Source organism: Salvelinus sp. IW2-2015, unplaced genomic scaffold (assembly GCF_002910315.2).
Source record: "Salvelinus sp. IW2-2015 unplaced genomic scaffold, ASM291031v2 Un_scaffold1159, whole genome shotgun sequence".
Lineage (NCBI taxonomy): Eukaryota > Metazoa > Chordata > Actinopteri > Salmoniformes > Salmonidae > Salvelinus > Salvelinus sp. IW2-2015.
In genome coordinates this window covers 15,725-30,740 of record NW_019942758.1, presented here as the reverse complement: position 1 = coordinate 30,740, position 15,016 = coordinate 15,725, and the positions used below count along the sequence as shown (strand labels likewise).

Genomic DNA, 15,016 nt, shown 5'->3' with positions numbered 1-15,016 from the left:
ACACTAATAGACTGCACCTGCACTATCATATCCTCTGATGGAATGCCTCATCTAATAATGCACTGTTGGAGATATTACTGCACTGTTGGAGATATTACTGCACTGTTAGGAGATATTACTGCACTGTTGGAGATATTACTGCACTGTTGGAGATATTACTGCACTGTTGGAGATATTACTGTACTGTTAGTGTCACGTTCTGACCTTAGTTCCTTTTTTATGTCTTTATTTTAGTTTGGTCAGGGCGTGAGTTGGGGTGGGCATTCTATGTTGTTTTTCTATGTTTTGTTCTATACGTTATATTTCTATGTGTTTGGCCTAGTATGGTTCTCAATCAGAGGCAGGTGTCGATCGTTGTCTCTGATTGAGAATCATACTTAGGTAGCCTGTTTTCCCACTATGGGTTGTGGGTAGTTGTTTTCCGTTTTAAAAGTTTGAAAGTTATTATGGATACGTACCACGCTGCATTTTGGTCCTCCTCTCCTTCCACCAACGAAAGCCGTTACAGTTAGGAGATATTTCTGCACTGTAAGGAGATTTTACTGCACTGTTGGAGATTTTACTGCACTGTTGGAGATATTACTGCACTGTTAGGAGATATTACTGCACTGTTAGGAGATATTACTGTACTGTAAGGAGATTTTACTGCACTGTTGGAGATTTTACTGCACTGTTAGGAGATATTACTGCACTGTTAGGAGATATTACTGCACTGTTAGGAGATATTACTGTACTGTTGGAGATATTACTGCACTGTTGGAGCTAGAAACATAAGCATTAATCTTCACCTGCGATAACGTCTGCAAATATGTGTACACGGCCAATCAACTTTGATTTGATTATTCATCATGACTATCAAACAAATGTCCTAAAAATAATTGTCAGGCTGGCACATCCCCCTGCCTCACTGCAATCTGGAGACACACACACGTGGATGAATCAACGATGGGAAGACACAGAGAATAAATGGTTTTAATGCTACTTGGTAGTGCATGTTTTGTACCGCAAAGAGCAATACACTGCTAATATTCTCAATAAATTCCGGTTTTAATTTCACAGCTCGCCAAGACCATAGATTGGATTTAGTGAGCCAGATGTGCTGATTTACTCAAGCAGATGTATAATATTCATATTTCTCTTCCAATATTTTTATAATCTCACGTATTATTGCAGTGTAAACGGAAACCTTGTATTTCTGAGGAGTCTGCACTCTGCAGCCCCCGGTTCCAAACTTCTGCGATGAGTCAGAAACTCAAACTCTTACCCTATAGGGCTATACATTACTCTTATCTTATAGCATGGCCTCCTGAGTATTCAGTGTGCGTGCGTGCATGGGCAGTTGGATGGGATGCCCTATTTTACAGAGCTAGGGGTGTAGGTTATGTTTTGTTGACTTGGTCCGTCCATAGCGCACTGCAGGTTTGCTCTCTTTTTGTGGGTAGCGGACTAGTGGGGTAGCTATTAATTATTGAGTTTTGAGCTTCTGAGCAATCTAGAGGGGAATGAGTGTGGGAAGATGGAAGCATTCCAAGAGGCTCGCTGGTCACACACACACACACACACACACACACACACCCGAGCGCGCGCGCGCACACTTCTTCACCGAAGTCTCTGGGGAATCTCTAGTGATAGATTAGCTGACAGCAGCGGTGTGCTAAAGTGCCTGTGAATCTGGGCCTCGTCGGCTCTCTTTCTCTTCTTTACCACACGACACGCATATAAGACAGTCATATCTGTATGAAATATGCATTTAATGTACTGTGTAGCCTGCCTTTTTACATTCACTGCGTATTAATGGGAAAAAGGGGATGACACAATCCCTTCTGTTCTTCCCTTAGAAGATCAGAGAGAATGCTATTCAAGGCTATGATGAGCAGATGAGTATCTTTATAATGTTCTGTGACTACAATATTCAACTTTGCATTGATGAGATTAAGAGTCCCTAAATCAATTTATTAGGTTAATTCCATGCATATTAGAACATGTGTGTCTGCCAAGTTTGTTGATACAGTACATTATTAGAGTATGGCGAATACCACACTATAACTATGCAATTTCCCTCAACAAGCAAAATGTAGCTAGTAATGCATACTTCAGTCAATATCGCACAATCAAAATTATATCCATTTATTTTCATGAATGAATGAAACATTTGCTCTATGATAGCACTAAGGGGATGTTCATGAGTTAAGGGGATGTTCAGTGTTCATGAGTTCTTCAGAGTTGTTTGGTGTGAGGACAGGTGTGTATTGGGACTGGGCAGGGTCAAGGTCAAAAGTAAAAAGTTTATAGGGTGTGTGGGTCAAAGGCCATAGGGTCATGGGTTTTTTGACTCTCTGTTCTCCTGGCCTCCGGAAGGCGCTCTAGGGAGAGGAGCGGTGGGGGTACTTCCACCGGAGCACGGCCCCATCGACACTGGTGCTCACCATGCTCCTGTTGTTGGAGGAGATCTTGACGCTGGTGATGCTGCCGGTGTGGCCGACGCCTACGTGGGTCACCTCGCCCTCTGAGTAGTCCCACACTTTCACCAGCTTCTCGTCTCCACCTGAAGTGGGCAAGCAGAGACACATATACCATGTTTATTTCTACGGAAAAGCCTTCGAAAATTGATCCAACCGCATGCTGAAGTCACGTTCAACCAAGTGCTCTTCACGATAGTCCCAAGCTATCGAGAGTCGATACAGGGATAATTAATGGACAGGCCATGTGCTGCTGTTGATCGATGGTAGTCAACAGTAGACTAGTCCTAGATCTGTTGGGAGCTGTGTCAACTCCTATGTCAATGTCACGCCAAACTCCTATGTCAATGTCACGCCAAACGAGATCACAAATCAACTCATGCTCTACCTCTTCAACTCAGCCAACAAAACCAATGTACAGGGTACTGTACCAGTGACAAGGTGCTGTCCGTCCTGTGAGATGTGCATGCCATTGATGGCTCCTGACAGGGAGCCCTCCAGTTCTCTGATGGCTGAGCCGGCCTACACCTCCCAGTAACCAATCTGGGAAAGAAGAAGGCCATTCAGGTATATGGAATATGAATGAGAGAGCTTGTACATATAAAACTTGTCAGATTCGTTGATTTGACATATTCTATGTTATATTACAATAAATTATGAAAATGACCATGCATCACAGTTTTATAGTAAGTATGAACGCCACTCCTTGTATGTCTTCTGTTCGTTCATAGTATAGTAATTCTGCCTCACTGAATTATCCATCTTCATTATTCCACTATATGTAAATGAGGCCGGAGAGAGTCTATCAAGTTTTTGTGCGCCCGCCACAGGTAAAACAACATGTTTGTGACTCTAAATGAGAGTTAATCGTCCCGAGGGTTTGCAGCTGTCAAAGACTTGCGTCTCTCAAAGGCTCAATTGCTTTTTGAAGTTTATTTACAGCCGCACAGTAACGCCACAATCTCCCCACACACACAAGCGAGGTCCTTTCTTGTTCTTTTTATGACAAAGCTAATTACAACTACAAACTAACTGATGCAAACGAGAGGACAGAGGAATTTCATCATTAAAATGCAGCATGTGAGTGCTTCTTCAGGTATCAAGGAAGAGGAAACTGGCAGCTTAACTGGCTGGCAGCACATAACTAAACCATTTGTGATTTTAAGTATTGGAACTGGCCAAAGTGATTGTACCTGGAAATGACTGATTTCTTTATACGCACAATGGGCTTTATTAACTGAAAATCTACTCATCAACGAGTCAATGTTTAGGCTATAGAGTGAATATTACAATAACCAACGCAATCTCACACAGAAGTGAGAAAATGTCTAGAATATCTGAATAAAACAGTTCAGAGGAATCATCAGAAAGGTGTCGGCCTATCAGAAAAAAGCTCCAGTTGTATGCAATGAAACAAGTAATGTTACATGGGAGAGAGCTCAGAATAGCATTTATGAGAATAGCTTCTCGGACTGGATTTCATCTCTTAGTAAGACCACAAACATAATGCATTATGGGACTGAGGAAATGTAATCTCACAAAGACGTATCAAATACAGTTTGTAATAATGGGATTGAAGAGAAACAAATGGCAAAAAAACAACAAGGTATTGATCGTTTTAAAAATGAAAAACAGTGCTCAAAGCACTGTGCTTTAAGAGACACATTTCTGTGGGATGGTAAAAAATACCTTTGTACCTCAATATAATTCAAATGCAATGGAAAAGCTTACAGACTGGAAAACACATTTGTAAGACATTATTGAGAAATACACAACAGTCAGGACTTTTCTTCAGTATAATTCAATTCAAATGGAAAGGCTCAAGGTTCTTTACATGCATCATTCATTGTGAAAACATATGGTCAACATAATGACCGGCAACCATAATTTATGCATACATGATATTTTTTCAATATGATTGAAATTAAATGGAGAAATCCAAAGTTCTTTGCATGCATTCATTCACTTTATGAAATAACATTTTTGGTCAGCATAATGAAAGAAAAACCTCTCAATACCAGCAGCAACTAGCTTACATGATTTGAATCTTAATCAAATCACTGGCTATCATATGAGGTGAGATATGACACAGCCAAAAAAGTGAGAGGGAGGGGAGTTAGCCAAGTAGCAGACACAACACTCCCTCTCTCCAGTATAGCTTGTGTTGTGTCATATAGTGAATGGGTTCAAATCCAGTTTGATTCTCTAGTCACGACCTCTCTCCCCTCTCCTGGTGTCATGGAGAGCTTATTAGAGACCAGCACCTGTGTGAGAGTGGCCGAGTCACCCTCACCCATCTGTGTTCCCTCCCTTCTCCTGTGGAACCTGGCTGCCATCCACGGCAACATCCACCAGAAATTAATTACATCCAAGGCTAGCATGTGGCTACTGCTAGCATTGCTTTAGCCTTCAATGCAACCTAACTCTCCTATTCAAGGAGAGTTAGGTTGAAGCATTAGGTTGCTGAGAGAAGGACACACTGAATTGACTGGCTTGAATTGTGAGGATGACCACACAATGTATTTTCATAATGAGCCAAATCTATTGGTTTTCTATCCAAAGTTGCAAAGGAAATCTATTTCATAAACACAAGAGACCAGCAAAATAGACAAAAGAGTGTGGCAGTATAGCAGGAACAGCGGCATCTAGTGGTCAAAATATGGTATTTTCACACTTCTTTATGGTAAATAATGCAAGTGACTTCAATGATTCATTTCTCTGAACAGTTGGGAAAAAACATCACCAGATTCACAGGGAATACATTACAGTATGGAGAAGCAGTATTCCAAGCCACAGCTTCATTCTACTTGTCAAACAGAGAACTGATACTGTATACTGGTTGTTGGGGTGGGATTGGCATGGGGTGTGTGGGGCCCGTTGGTGGCTTTTGACTATTTTTTGGGATACCTAATTTTTGTCATTAGTAAGAAGAGGTTAGGTCGGATGTTGGGTACTATATTTATTGAATATTATCTGAATCCTATCAATTAAAATGGCCAATTTGGATGCACTCATTTAGCTTAATTACTCTGATTTAACATTTAATTTCAGCAAAAATAATGTTTCAGGAATGCTAATCTTACCTGTTTCTTACTACAGAAACAATTTCAGAACAGTCTGAGATGGTGGGTGTCATGGCTTGCTGAAATGACATGACATGGTTCTTTCTTTAAAGGCCCAGTGCAGTCAAAAACATGATTGTTCTGTGTTTTATATATATTTACACACTATGAGGTTGGAATAATACTGTAAAATTGTGAAAATTATAATAATGCCCTTTTAGTGTAAGAGCTGTTTGAAAAGACCGCTTGACATTTCTGCCTGTTTTGGTGGGATGGAGTTTTGGCCAGGTGGTGTAAGTTAATAGACCAATAACAAAGAGAATTTCAAACCTCTCTGCCAATAACAGCTAGTTTTCAGGTTACATATCCCTCCCATTAGGCTCATCCAATTAGGCCACTCACTCAGACCACTCCCAGACAGTCCTAGCAAAAGTCTTGCTTGAGAAATTGCTCTTTGCTAAGAAGCAATTTTGTATGATTTTTGACCATTTAAATGTAAAACATTCACAGTAAAGTACTTGTTACCCAGAAATGATTTGATATTGAGATAAAAATGGCTGCATTGAACTTTAAATACTAATTGTCTAGCAGGATAGCTTCAGTTATAGGTCCTATAATCATTACAATGCATTGAAAGCTACACAACCATTACAATGCATTGAAAGCTATAGCACTGTGTCAAATTGAGATTAAATGTCCAGTCTTTTGTGCAATCTTATGGTACAGTATGTGTTGTGTAATTTCAATACCAGTATGTTGAAAACATGAATGCATGCTGTGCCAAGATTAGTCTACATTTTCACTGTTGTGTGTAGTGTTGTGTAATTCCACCTATATGTTGAGGCAATACATCATTGAGGACAGTAACCCACTTATGAAGGGCTGTATATCGATAAAGCCTTCTTAGCTACTGTGTGGGCTTCCATTTATCCCGATGCTACGCTCAGCCATGTATTTGACCATGCTAATCCATTTACACATACAGTATCTCTCACCAACAAAATATAATCCTCCTCTTTTAATTGAACATCTCAAGGACATTAGTCAAACAAAGAAGTTATAGGTGTCACGTTCTGACCATAGTTCTTTTGTATTTTCTGTGTTTTAGTGTGGTCAGGGCGTGATTTGGGTGGGTTATCTATGTGTTGTGTTTCTATGTTGGGTTTGTTGTTTGGCCTGATATGGTTCTCAATCAGAGGCAGGTGTTTGTCATTGTCTCTGATTGGGAACCATATTTAGGTAGCTTGTTTTCTGTTGGAGTTTTGTGGGTGGTTGTCTTCTGTCTTTGTGTTCTCTGCACCAGATACGTAGGACTGTTTCGGTTTTGCCACGTTTGTTATTTTGTATTGTATAGTGTTCACGTTTATCGTCTTTTTATTAAACATGTTGAACACGAACTACGCTGCGTCTTGGTCCGATCGCTGCCGTTACAATGGGATGTTCAAGAGCTCTCTCTCTTTTAAACAGAATACTTCAGAAGGTCTTTATTGTCCTATTAGTGCTGGACAATGGGAAGGCCACAGAAGCCTATATACCATGCTTCTGATAATTGACATGCCACAATAGCTAATAATAAATACCACAGGCTCAATCCCAAGACCCTGATGGCCCTACATCACAATCAGCCAAAACTGGAACCAACATATAGGAGTGCTGGGTCATCATCACAAGAGGCTTCTGGATGACCCCACAACAGAACCACCACCAGCAGTAGTCTGTTCTGTTGTCTCCTTCCATCCGACAGACTGGAGAGTGTGAAGCTGTCCCCAAAGACCCTCTACCACTAACTGAACTCTGAGCCAAGGAGCTGGGAATCCATCCCATCTCTTTCCGGCCCCCCTCCCTCCCCTCCTCTTCTCTCTCTCTCTCTCTCTCCTCTCTCTCTCTCTCTCTCTCTCTCTCTCTCTCTCTCTCCCCCCCCCCGTGTGTATCTGTGTGTGTGACTGCTTGCTCCACCCCAGACAGAGCGCCTGTGTCCTGGGGCGAGCAGATGGTGTATCTGGCACACGGCACTTGGATGGCATAGCAGGCATCGCATCCGCAGGAAGACGCGAGAGCCAGAGCACTTTCTTTCTAGTCGCTCTCCTTTTTTCCTCTCCTCATTTTCTCAGTCTCTCTTTTTTCAGTCTCAGCGCATTCACAGTGCTCGCTAATCAGTACAGCTTGTCCTCACCTCACAGCGTGGTGTTGAGCCAACAATACGGGCCTTAGTTAGTCGGTAGAGCTTGTGATGAGTGGATATTACGGTGCATATTGAAGAGGGGCTGTTGTGAACCTCCAATCCACCTTATGTAACTCCATTTCATTATAGTAATCAAGGCTTAAAGAGGTGTTAATACACCTGGCAGCATGACTGCTACATCGTGGCTTATTATGACTGGTAAAGAAGGTAGGGAAACATTTCAAACACGCACAAGCTGACGTGGCATGTGTACAAGCTTGACGTGGCTTTCTACAGCACATCAATACTAGCCTCTCTCACAGAGCTCATCATGCAGATAAGGCTAACAAGAATGCCTCAATACAAGAACAGCCTTCTCTAACTTTCCATGACTGGTGACTGGGACCATACGCTGCACAGAGAAATCATCAGCTAGCTACAGTGTGCTGTGCCAGTGAGGCTTGGCACCAAGAGGACCTGAGTCTTTTCTAATTCCAAACCTTTCTGTCGGTGGCCACTGGTGATGATCTGGTACTCCTCAGGGTGGTAACACACACTTCTGAACAGAGTGTTGGCCAGGACAATCTGATTCCTCACAAAATGCCTGCAGCGGGAGGAGGAGAGAGGAGGAGGGGGAAGAAGAGGAGAAGCAGGGAGGGGACCAGGGAGAGAGAGAGAGAGAGAAGGGGGGGGGGGGGGAAGGAGAGCAAGAGACTTGAAATGAATGTTGAATACAGGAAACACATGAATGGAGGAGTGTATTAATGGTAATGTAGTAATGGTAGTGGTATTAATGGTAGTGGTAGTAATGTAATGTAGTAATGGTAATGGTAGTGGTAGTAATGATGTGTGTTGAAAGCCTCACAGTGGGAAGCCAATGAATCAATCAGACAGAGAGGGATAAAGGATTAAGGTATGGGGTAAAGAAGTGTGTGTGTGTGTGTTGTGTGTGTGTGGTGTGTGTGTGTGTGTGTGTGTGTGTGTGTGTGTGTGTGTTGTGTGTTGTGTGTGTGTGTGTGTGTGTGTACAGTGTTGTCTGGTGTGTGCGTGTGCTTGCACATCTACATGTGTTTAGGATTTGAGCATGCATACATCCATGCATGTGTGTGGTGTATAGTATGTGTGTGTGTGTTGTGTACAGTGTGTGTGTGTGTATACAGTACATGAGAATGTGCATTGAACTCACACCAAGTCCCAGATGATGCAGGCCCCGTCCGAGCTGGCGGTGACACACTCCTTGTCGTTGCTCTTGATCTTGATGCTGGTGACGGTGGCTGTGTGCTCCTTCATGGTCTCAATGAGCCGGTGACAGCCCAGCAGGATCTCCCACACACGCACCTGCAACAGGCCAGAGACTGGCACAGACTCAATACAATGATGCTGTTGGGGAACACCACTAAATATGTATGTAATAATACGTGTTTTTTGTGAGTTTTTTTTGTGAGAAGGATGTCTTCCCCCAAAGGAAGAGCTTTCAAATATTTGTACAAATGTCACATTCATGTGGTGGTTAATTGATACTGGTAGTTCTTAATCTATGCTCGCTATTTAAAATAGACTAAAGGGTTCGTCCTGTGCCATGCCAGATTGACTTTTCATCTGACCTGTCCCTCTCCTCCTCCACTAATGATCCTCTTGCAGTCCCTGGTCCAGCGATGGCAGTCACGCCCATGCCGTGCGGCATTTGATGACCAGCATGGCTCTGCCAGTCTCTGGGGCAAACACACGGATCTTCCCATCGTTCCAGGCTGTAAAACAATTGGAACAAGAAAAATACATTAGATGGGAATTGTCGATACATGACATTCCTAAGTATTTCTATATTGAGATTGTGCTATAATGTGTTGTGATGATAGCCTGGGTCCAGATCTGTGTGCTATCATGCCAAACACTGTGGCAAGGAGTGGCATGATGGCCCAAACAGACTGGCACCCAGGCTACTGTGAAGATTGTGGGCTTAGTTCCTTATATTGGACATGTGTCTTAACTGTAAATGGCTGGAATGAAAATGTACAGTAGAGGATCAAACCATTTATTATTATCATGACTCAACATATCAAGGCTCCAACAATGAGAAGGAATATCAGGCACATTCACACCCTCACATTAAAAATACAGTCATTATCTTACAGGCCAATGTGCTCCATAATAATTGACGCTGGTCCATCATCGTTATAACTTAAGACAATGCCATATGCTGCATTGATGACATACCATCCTTCCCTAGTGTAGTGCTAGCCACATCAGGGTTGTGACTATTGCTAGCATTGTGGCTACTGCACACACAAACACACACATATACTGTGTGTGTGTGCGTGTGTGTGTGTCTATGCGTCTATGTATGCTTGTGTGTGTGTGTGTGTGTATATGTGCAGGTGTGTATGCGTGTGTGTGCACTTAGTTGTGTGTGTGTTCATTTTTTAAATGACCCCATTGGCATACAGAACTACTATTGGTTCCTGCCTACCACTGATGATGCTGTGTCCGTCGATCATGAAGTCCAGGGCGTTGCAGGTCATGTTGGGGACGGAGATCCGCATCAGCTCCTTGGAGGTCTCAGCGTGTCACACTCTGATGTCATCCTGGGAACACGTGGCAAACAGCTCCGACGAGCCACTGGGAGAGAATCAGAAACATCCCTGGAATAAGTTTGTGGCCAGTCATTCTGCACTTTAGTCTATGGAACAGGATTTGCTTTGTACCAGAGCCATAGGCGATAATACATGTTTATGCTTTAAACATGGTCATGTCGCCCTCTAGTGGGAGTAAATGGGCAATGACGGCAAAGCATGAAGGTAGACGAAAGCATGTTGTTTGAGGTAGTCTCTCTTGACAGCATAGACTATGTTTGAGGTGGAGATAGGTAAAGACAGCTATATATTTGAGGTGACATATGGCAATCAGGTAGTAGTGAAAATAGAATGTGTGCTATAAAACAACATTGTGGGGGAAAAAAGTGAATCACGTACAGTATGTAATCTTGTCTCTAAATGGGTGCCTATATTTTGAAGGGTGTCACTCACAAAGGGAAGGCCACGTCTTGGACTGCACTGTTGTGACTGGTGGCGATCAGCTCCTCTTTGAAGTCTGTGTTGCCAAAACGGTAGATCTGAGCCGCCTCCGTTCCTGCAAAGAACTGGTGGCCCTCGCCTCTCACAGCGATGGACGTCACTCCCCCCTCCAACTCAACCTTTCTATGAGGGTTAGATGATGAATGGCAGAATGCCACATTGAGTACATTATGTACTTCTACACATAGCGTTAAAAGGCCCACTCTGTAATAAGAAATGTATACAAAATCTCAGCCCCACCTCTTGGTTTGCCATGAAGCTGAGGGGCTGAAGAAATGTAACCACTCTAATGTATATGCTAAGCTACAGTATGGATGCAACATGACAGTTTTAGATAGACGATATAAACTAGTGGTTCTCAACTGGTGGGTCGGGAGGTTTTGAATGGGATGCAACAAAAATACTCCATTCTGAATCTAAACTACTAATACCAGGTAGAAAGTGTGTATAAATTATCATGAACATACATTTTTTTAATCATTTATTCTCCTCATTTTTTTATTGTATTGTTTTTATTTGATCACAGTATTTTTATATAGAGTTATTAGCTGTGCTATTTAGCAGATTTGGTTAATTGTGTGGTCTCAAACAAGTGAGCTTGCCAACATTCTTCATCAAGAATATGAGCACTATGGATTTATTGACAATGAAAAGGTCGTGAATGTTGTTCGCTTGTCTAATATACACTGAAAAGATATACACTAATATACACTGAACAGATATAAACTAATATACACTGAACAGATACACACTAATATACACTGAACTGGAAGCCTGGGTGGTCCCGCCGGACCTCTGTCCGTCTACTCAGGAATCTGACGTGACCGATACAGTCAGTTAAAGTGCCCCCCTTGCAATCTGCTTGATTCCCAGTCATGTGAAATCCATAGATTAGGGCCTAATGAATTTATTTCAATTGACTGATTTCCTTATATGAACTGTAACTCAGTAAAATTGTTGAAATTGTTGCATTTTATATTTTTGTTCAGCATATATTCTGAATTCTCACACATGCTCACTCTAATATATCTACCTGGATTGTTATTTCTTGATTTCTTGTTTTGATTATTTGTGTATGTGTATTGTGTTTGAGAGACATTCTACTACACTGTTGGAGCCAGTAACATAAGCATTTCACTGCACCTGCTACAACACCTGCTAATCTGTTTACGCAACCAATAAACTTTCATTTGATTTTGATTTGATATAGACAACTTGATATCTTGTCTGTCAACCTGCAGTACTTACTGCCCACCAGGATGTCTCCAGACTTCAGCACCTTCAGTGTGTTCACACCCTGCGCCAAAAAGATAAGAGGGACAGCTGTACCAAATGTTAACTACAGTAAGATCTCAGAGATATGAACACGTGGAGGTCACTCAGGACACTGAATAAACCCACCTTGCTGAATGTCTGTTTTCGTGGCCCACAGCTGTTGAGGAGGCGGGTCTTCAGGTTGACCTTCAGGATGTCACCACTGGTGGTTCCGCAGTAAAAGAAAAGGTCATCGTCTGGGATCTGTGATGCAACGGGGTCACCTTAGAAATAAGCTTTCTGTCTCCATCTGTACTACTTTGAGAGGCTGCTTTATCTGTTATTTATCTTAATTCAGAGATCAATTGACCTCAGACAACAATTGTCATGTGAATAAAATAACAGGAACCTGAACTTGTGTGTTTACAGATTGTCTCATTAATAAACCATGACAAGTATTGATGAATAGTTTACCTTTGCTTTGTCTCAAAACGTACTTTGAGTGGTTAAGAACGGGTCGTACAAAATCATTTTGGGGGGCATTTGGCACCATTGTGAAATTTACTCACCGGTTGAATCAAAGTTGTTTCCACATAATTTCAATGAAATTACGTTGAACCAACGTGGAATAGACGTTGAATTGACGTCTGTGCCCAGTGGGTACTCAGTCAGTACCACTATTACTTCGAGCTGTGTCTGCTTTCTATGGTTTAGCTCACCTCAATGCATTTGACAATCCTCTTCAGATGTCCTGTCTGGCATTCCGTAGGCCGGATCTTCCTATTTGGAAGGTCTAGCTCCCAAACACGGATTGTGCCACTACAGGGAAACAACATATTACAACTGTGTTAATTCGAAAGTATTCATAATAAACTGTATTTATTTAATCATTCTGCGTTGTGTTCAAGTCCAATAAAGATCAGTTCTGATTGACAAAGTAATAATATATTATAACAGCAACCCAGAGTCTCTGTAAGTGACTCACTTGCCGGCGGAGATGAAGATGGTGTCGCTGTGGTTGGTGTGTCGATGGTGAGGCAGTGGCCCGCACTGTGGGCAGAGGCCGGGCTCCCACAGATCGCTTCTTTGCTCTCAAGGTCCCACACCACAATGCTGAAAACACAAACCATTCACATTTACAGCCATTTTGTAGTACAACCTACAAATGACTGTTGAAATTCTTCCAACATGAAAGTTGTTTTTAAAGTGACACAATCATCCAAAGCCTGTTGGATCTAACCAATCTAATCATCCAATCAAAGGTCTGAGGACCAGCTGATTAGTAGGATAAGGTGTGTTATAGCAGGACTAGAACAAAATGCTGCTACATCAAACTACCTTGTACCTTCCATCATCCTGTCCACCCAGGGAGACAAGGTACTTGTCATTGGGGGAGAAGGCAAGTCCCTCCACCTTCGCTTTGTGGAGCTGTAGTCTGGCGTGGATCGCTCTCTTCTCATAATCCCAGATGATCAGATCAGCCTGCAACAACATAGATTAACTCTGTAATCTACTGCCATTCATTTGTTTCTTACGTTCAACATTCATCTGTAGCCTCTTCCTCTGTGACTCCATCCAACTGTGTCTGTCTGTACGTCTGTCTGTCTGTCTGTCTGTCTGTCTGTCTGTCTGTCTGTCTGTCTGTCTGTCTGTCTGTCTGTCTGTCTGTCTGTCTGTCTCTGATATCAAGAGGCGAAACATGACTGCTCTCTTAATACTAGAAAGTTTCACTGTCTTTAGTTTACCTTGAAGCCCATGAAGGTGACCTGTCCAGAAGCGATGTAGCGTCCGCTTTTGGACACAGTGACACAGGAGACGTTGTTGGTGTGTCCATGGAGGAACTCCTGTTTGCGGTCTTTCAGGCTCGTCAAAATAACAGTGCAACCAAGAGGATAGATTAAGTGTTCTCTGTCTGGGTGCACTCTGGGGCCAGAAAATATATGTCCTGTCCCCAAAAAATTGTAAAGACATGCTTTAGACCAGAACTAAAGATGAGGATATGATTATGATTATGATTTAACCTAACTTGGTTGTCTGAAGCAGGATTCAGGAGAAACTCATCAAGGTAAATAAAATTTGCTACATGCACCAAATACAACAAGTGTAGACTTTACCGTGAAATGCTTACTTACAAGCCCTTAACCAACAGTGCAGTTCAAGAAGAAGAAAATATTTACCAAGTAGGCTAAAGTAAAAAGTAATAATAAAAAGTAACACAATAAGAATAACAATAACAAGGCTATTTATAGGGAGCACCGGTACCGAGTCAGTGTGCAGGGGTACATGCTAGTTGAGGTAATCTGTACATGTACTGTGGGTGGGGGCGAAGTGATAGGTAACAAACAAACAGCGAGTAGTAGCAGTGTACAAGAGGGGGGGGGGGGTCAAGGTAAATTGTCCGGTGGCAATTTTTATCAATTGTTCAGCAGTCTAATGGCTTGGGGGTAGAAGCTGTTGAGGAGCCTTTTGTTCCTAGACTTGGCGCTCCGGTACCGCTTGCCTGGAGTCTCTGTCAATTTTATGGGCTTTTTTTATGGGCTTTTTATGGGCTTTCCTCTGACACCGCCTATTATATAGTTCCCTCTGTAGCGCCTTACGTTCAGATGCCGATCAGTTGCCATACCAGGCAGTGATGCAACCAGTCAGGATGCTCTCGATGGTGCAGCTGTAGAACCCCAGATCTGGGGACCCATGCCAAATCGTTTCAGTCTCCTGAGGAGGAAAAGGTTTTGTTGTGTCCTCTTCACGGCTGTCTTGGTATGTTTGGACCATGCTTGTTCATTGGTGATGTGGACACCAAGGAACTTGAAACTCTTGACCCGCTCCACTACAGCCCCATCGATGTTAATGGCGGCTGTTCGGCCCGCCTTTTCCTATAGTCCACGATCAGCTCCTTTGTCTTGCTCACATTGAGGGAGAGGTTGTTGTCCTGGCACCACACTGCCAGGTCTCTGACCTCCTCCCTATTGGCTGTCTCATCGTTGTCGTTGATCAGGCCTACCACTGTTG

The 15,016-nt window shown here is 42.6% G+C and overlaps 1 pseudogene; it reads right to left on the bottom strand.

Annotated features, from left to right (window-relative positions):
* Window positions 1-1,992: 1,992 nt before the first annotated feature.
* On the bottom strand, window positions 1,993-13,828 carry LOC112069936 (cilia- and flagella-associated protein 52-like; annotated as a pseudogene).
* Window positions 13,829-15,016: the final 1,188 nt, after the last annotated feature.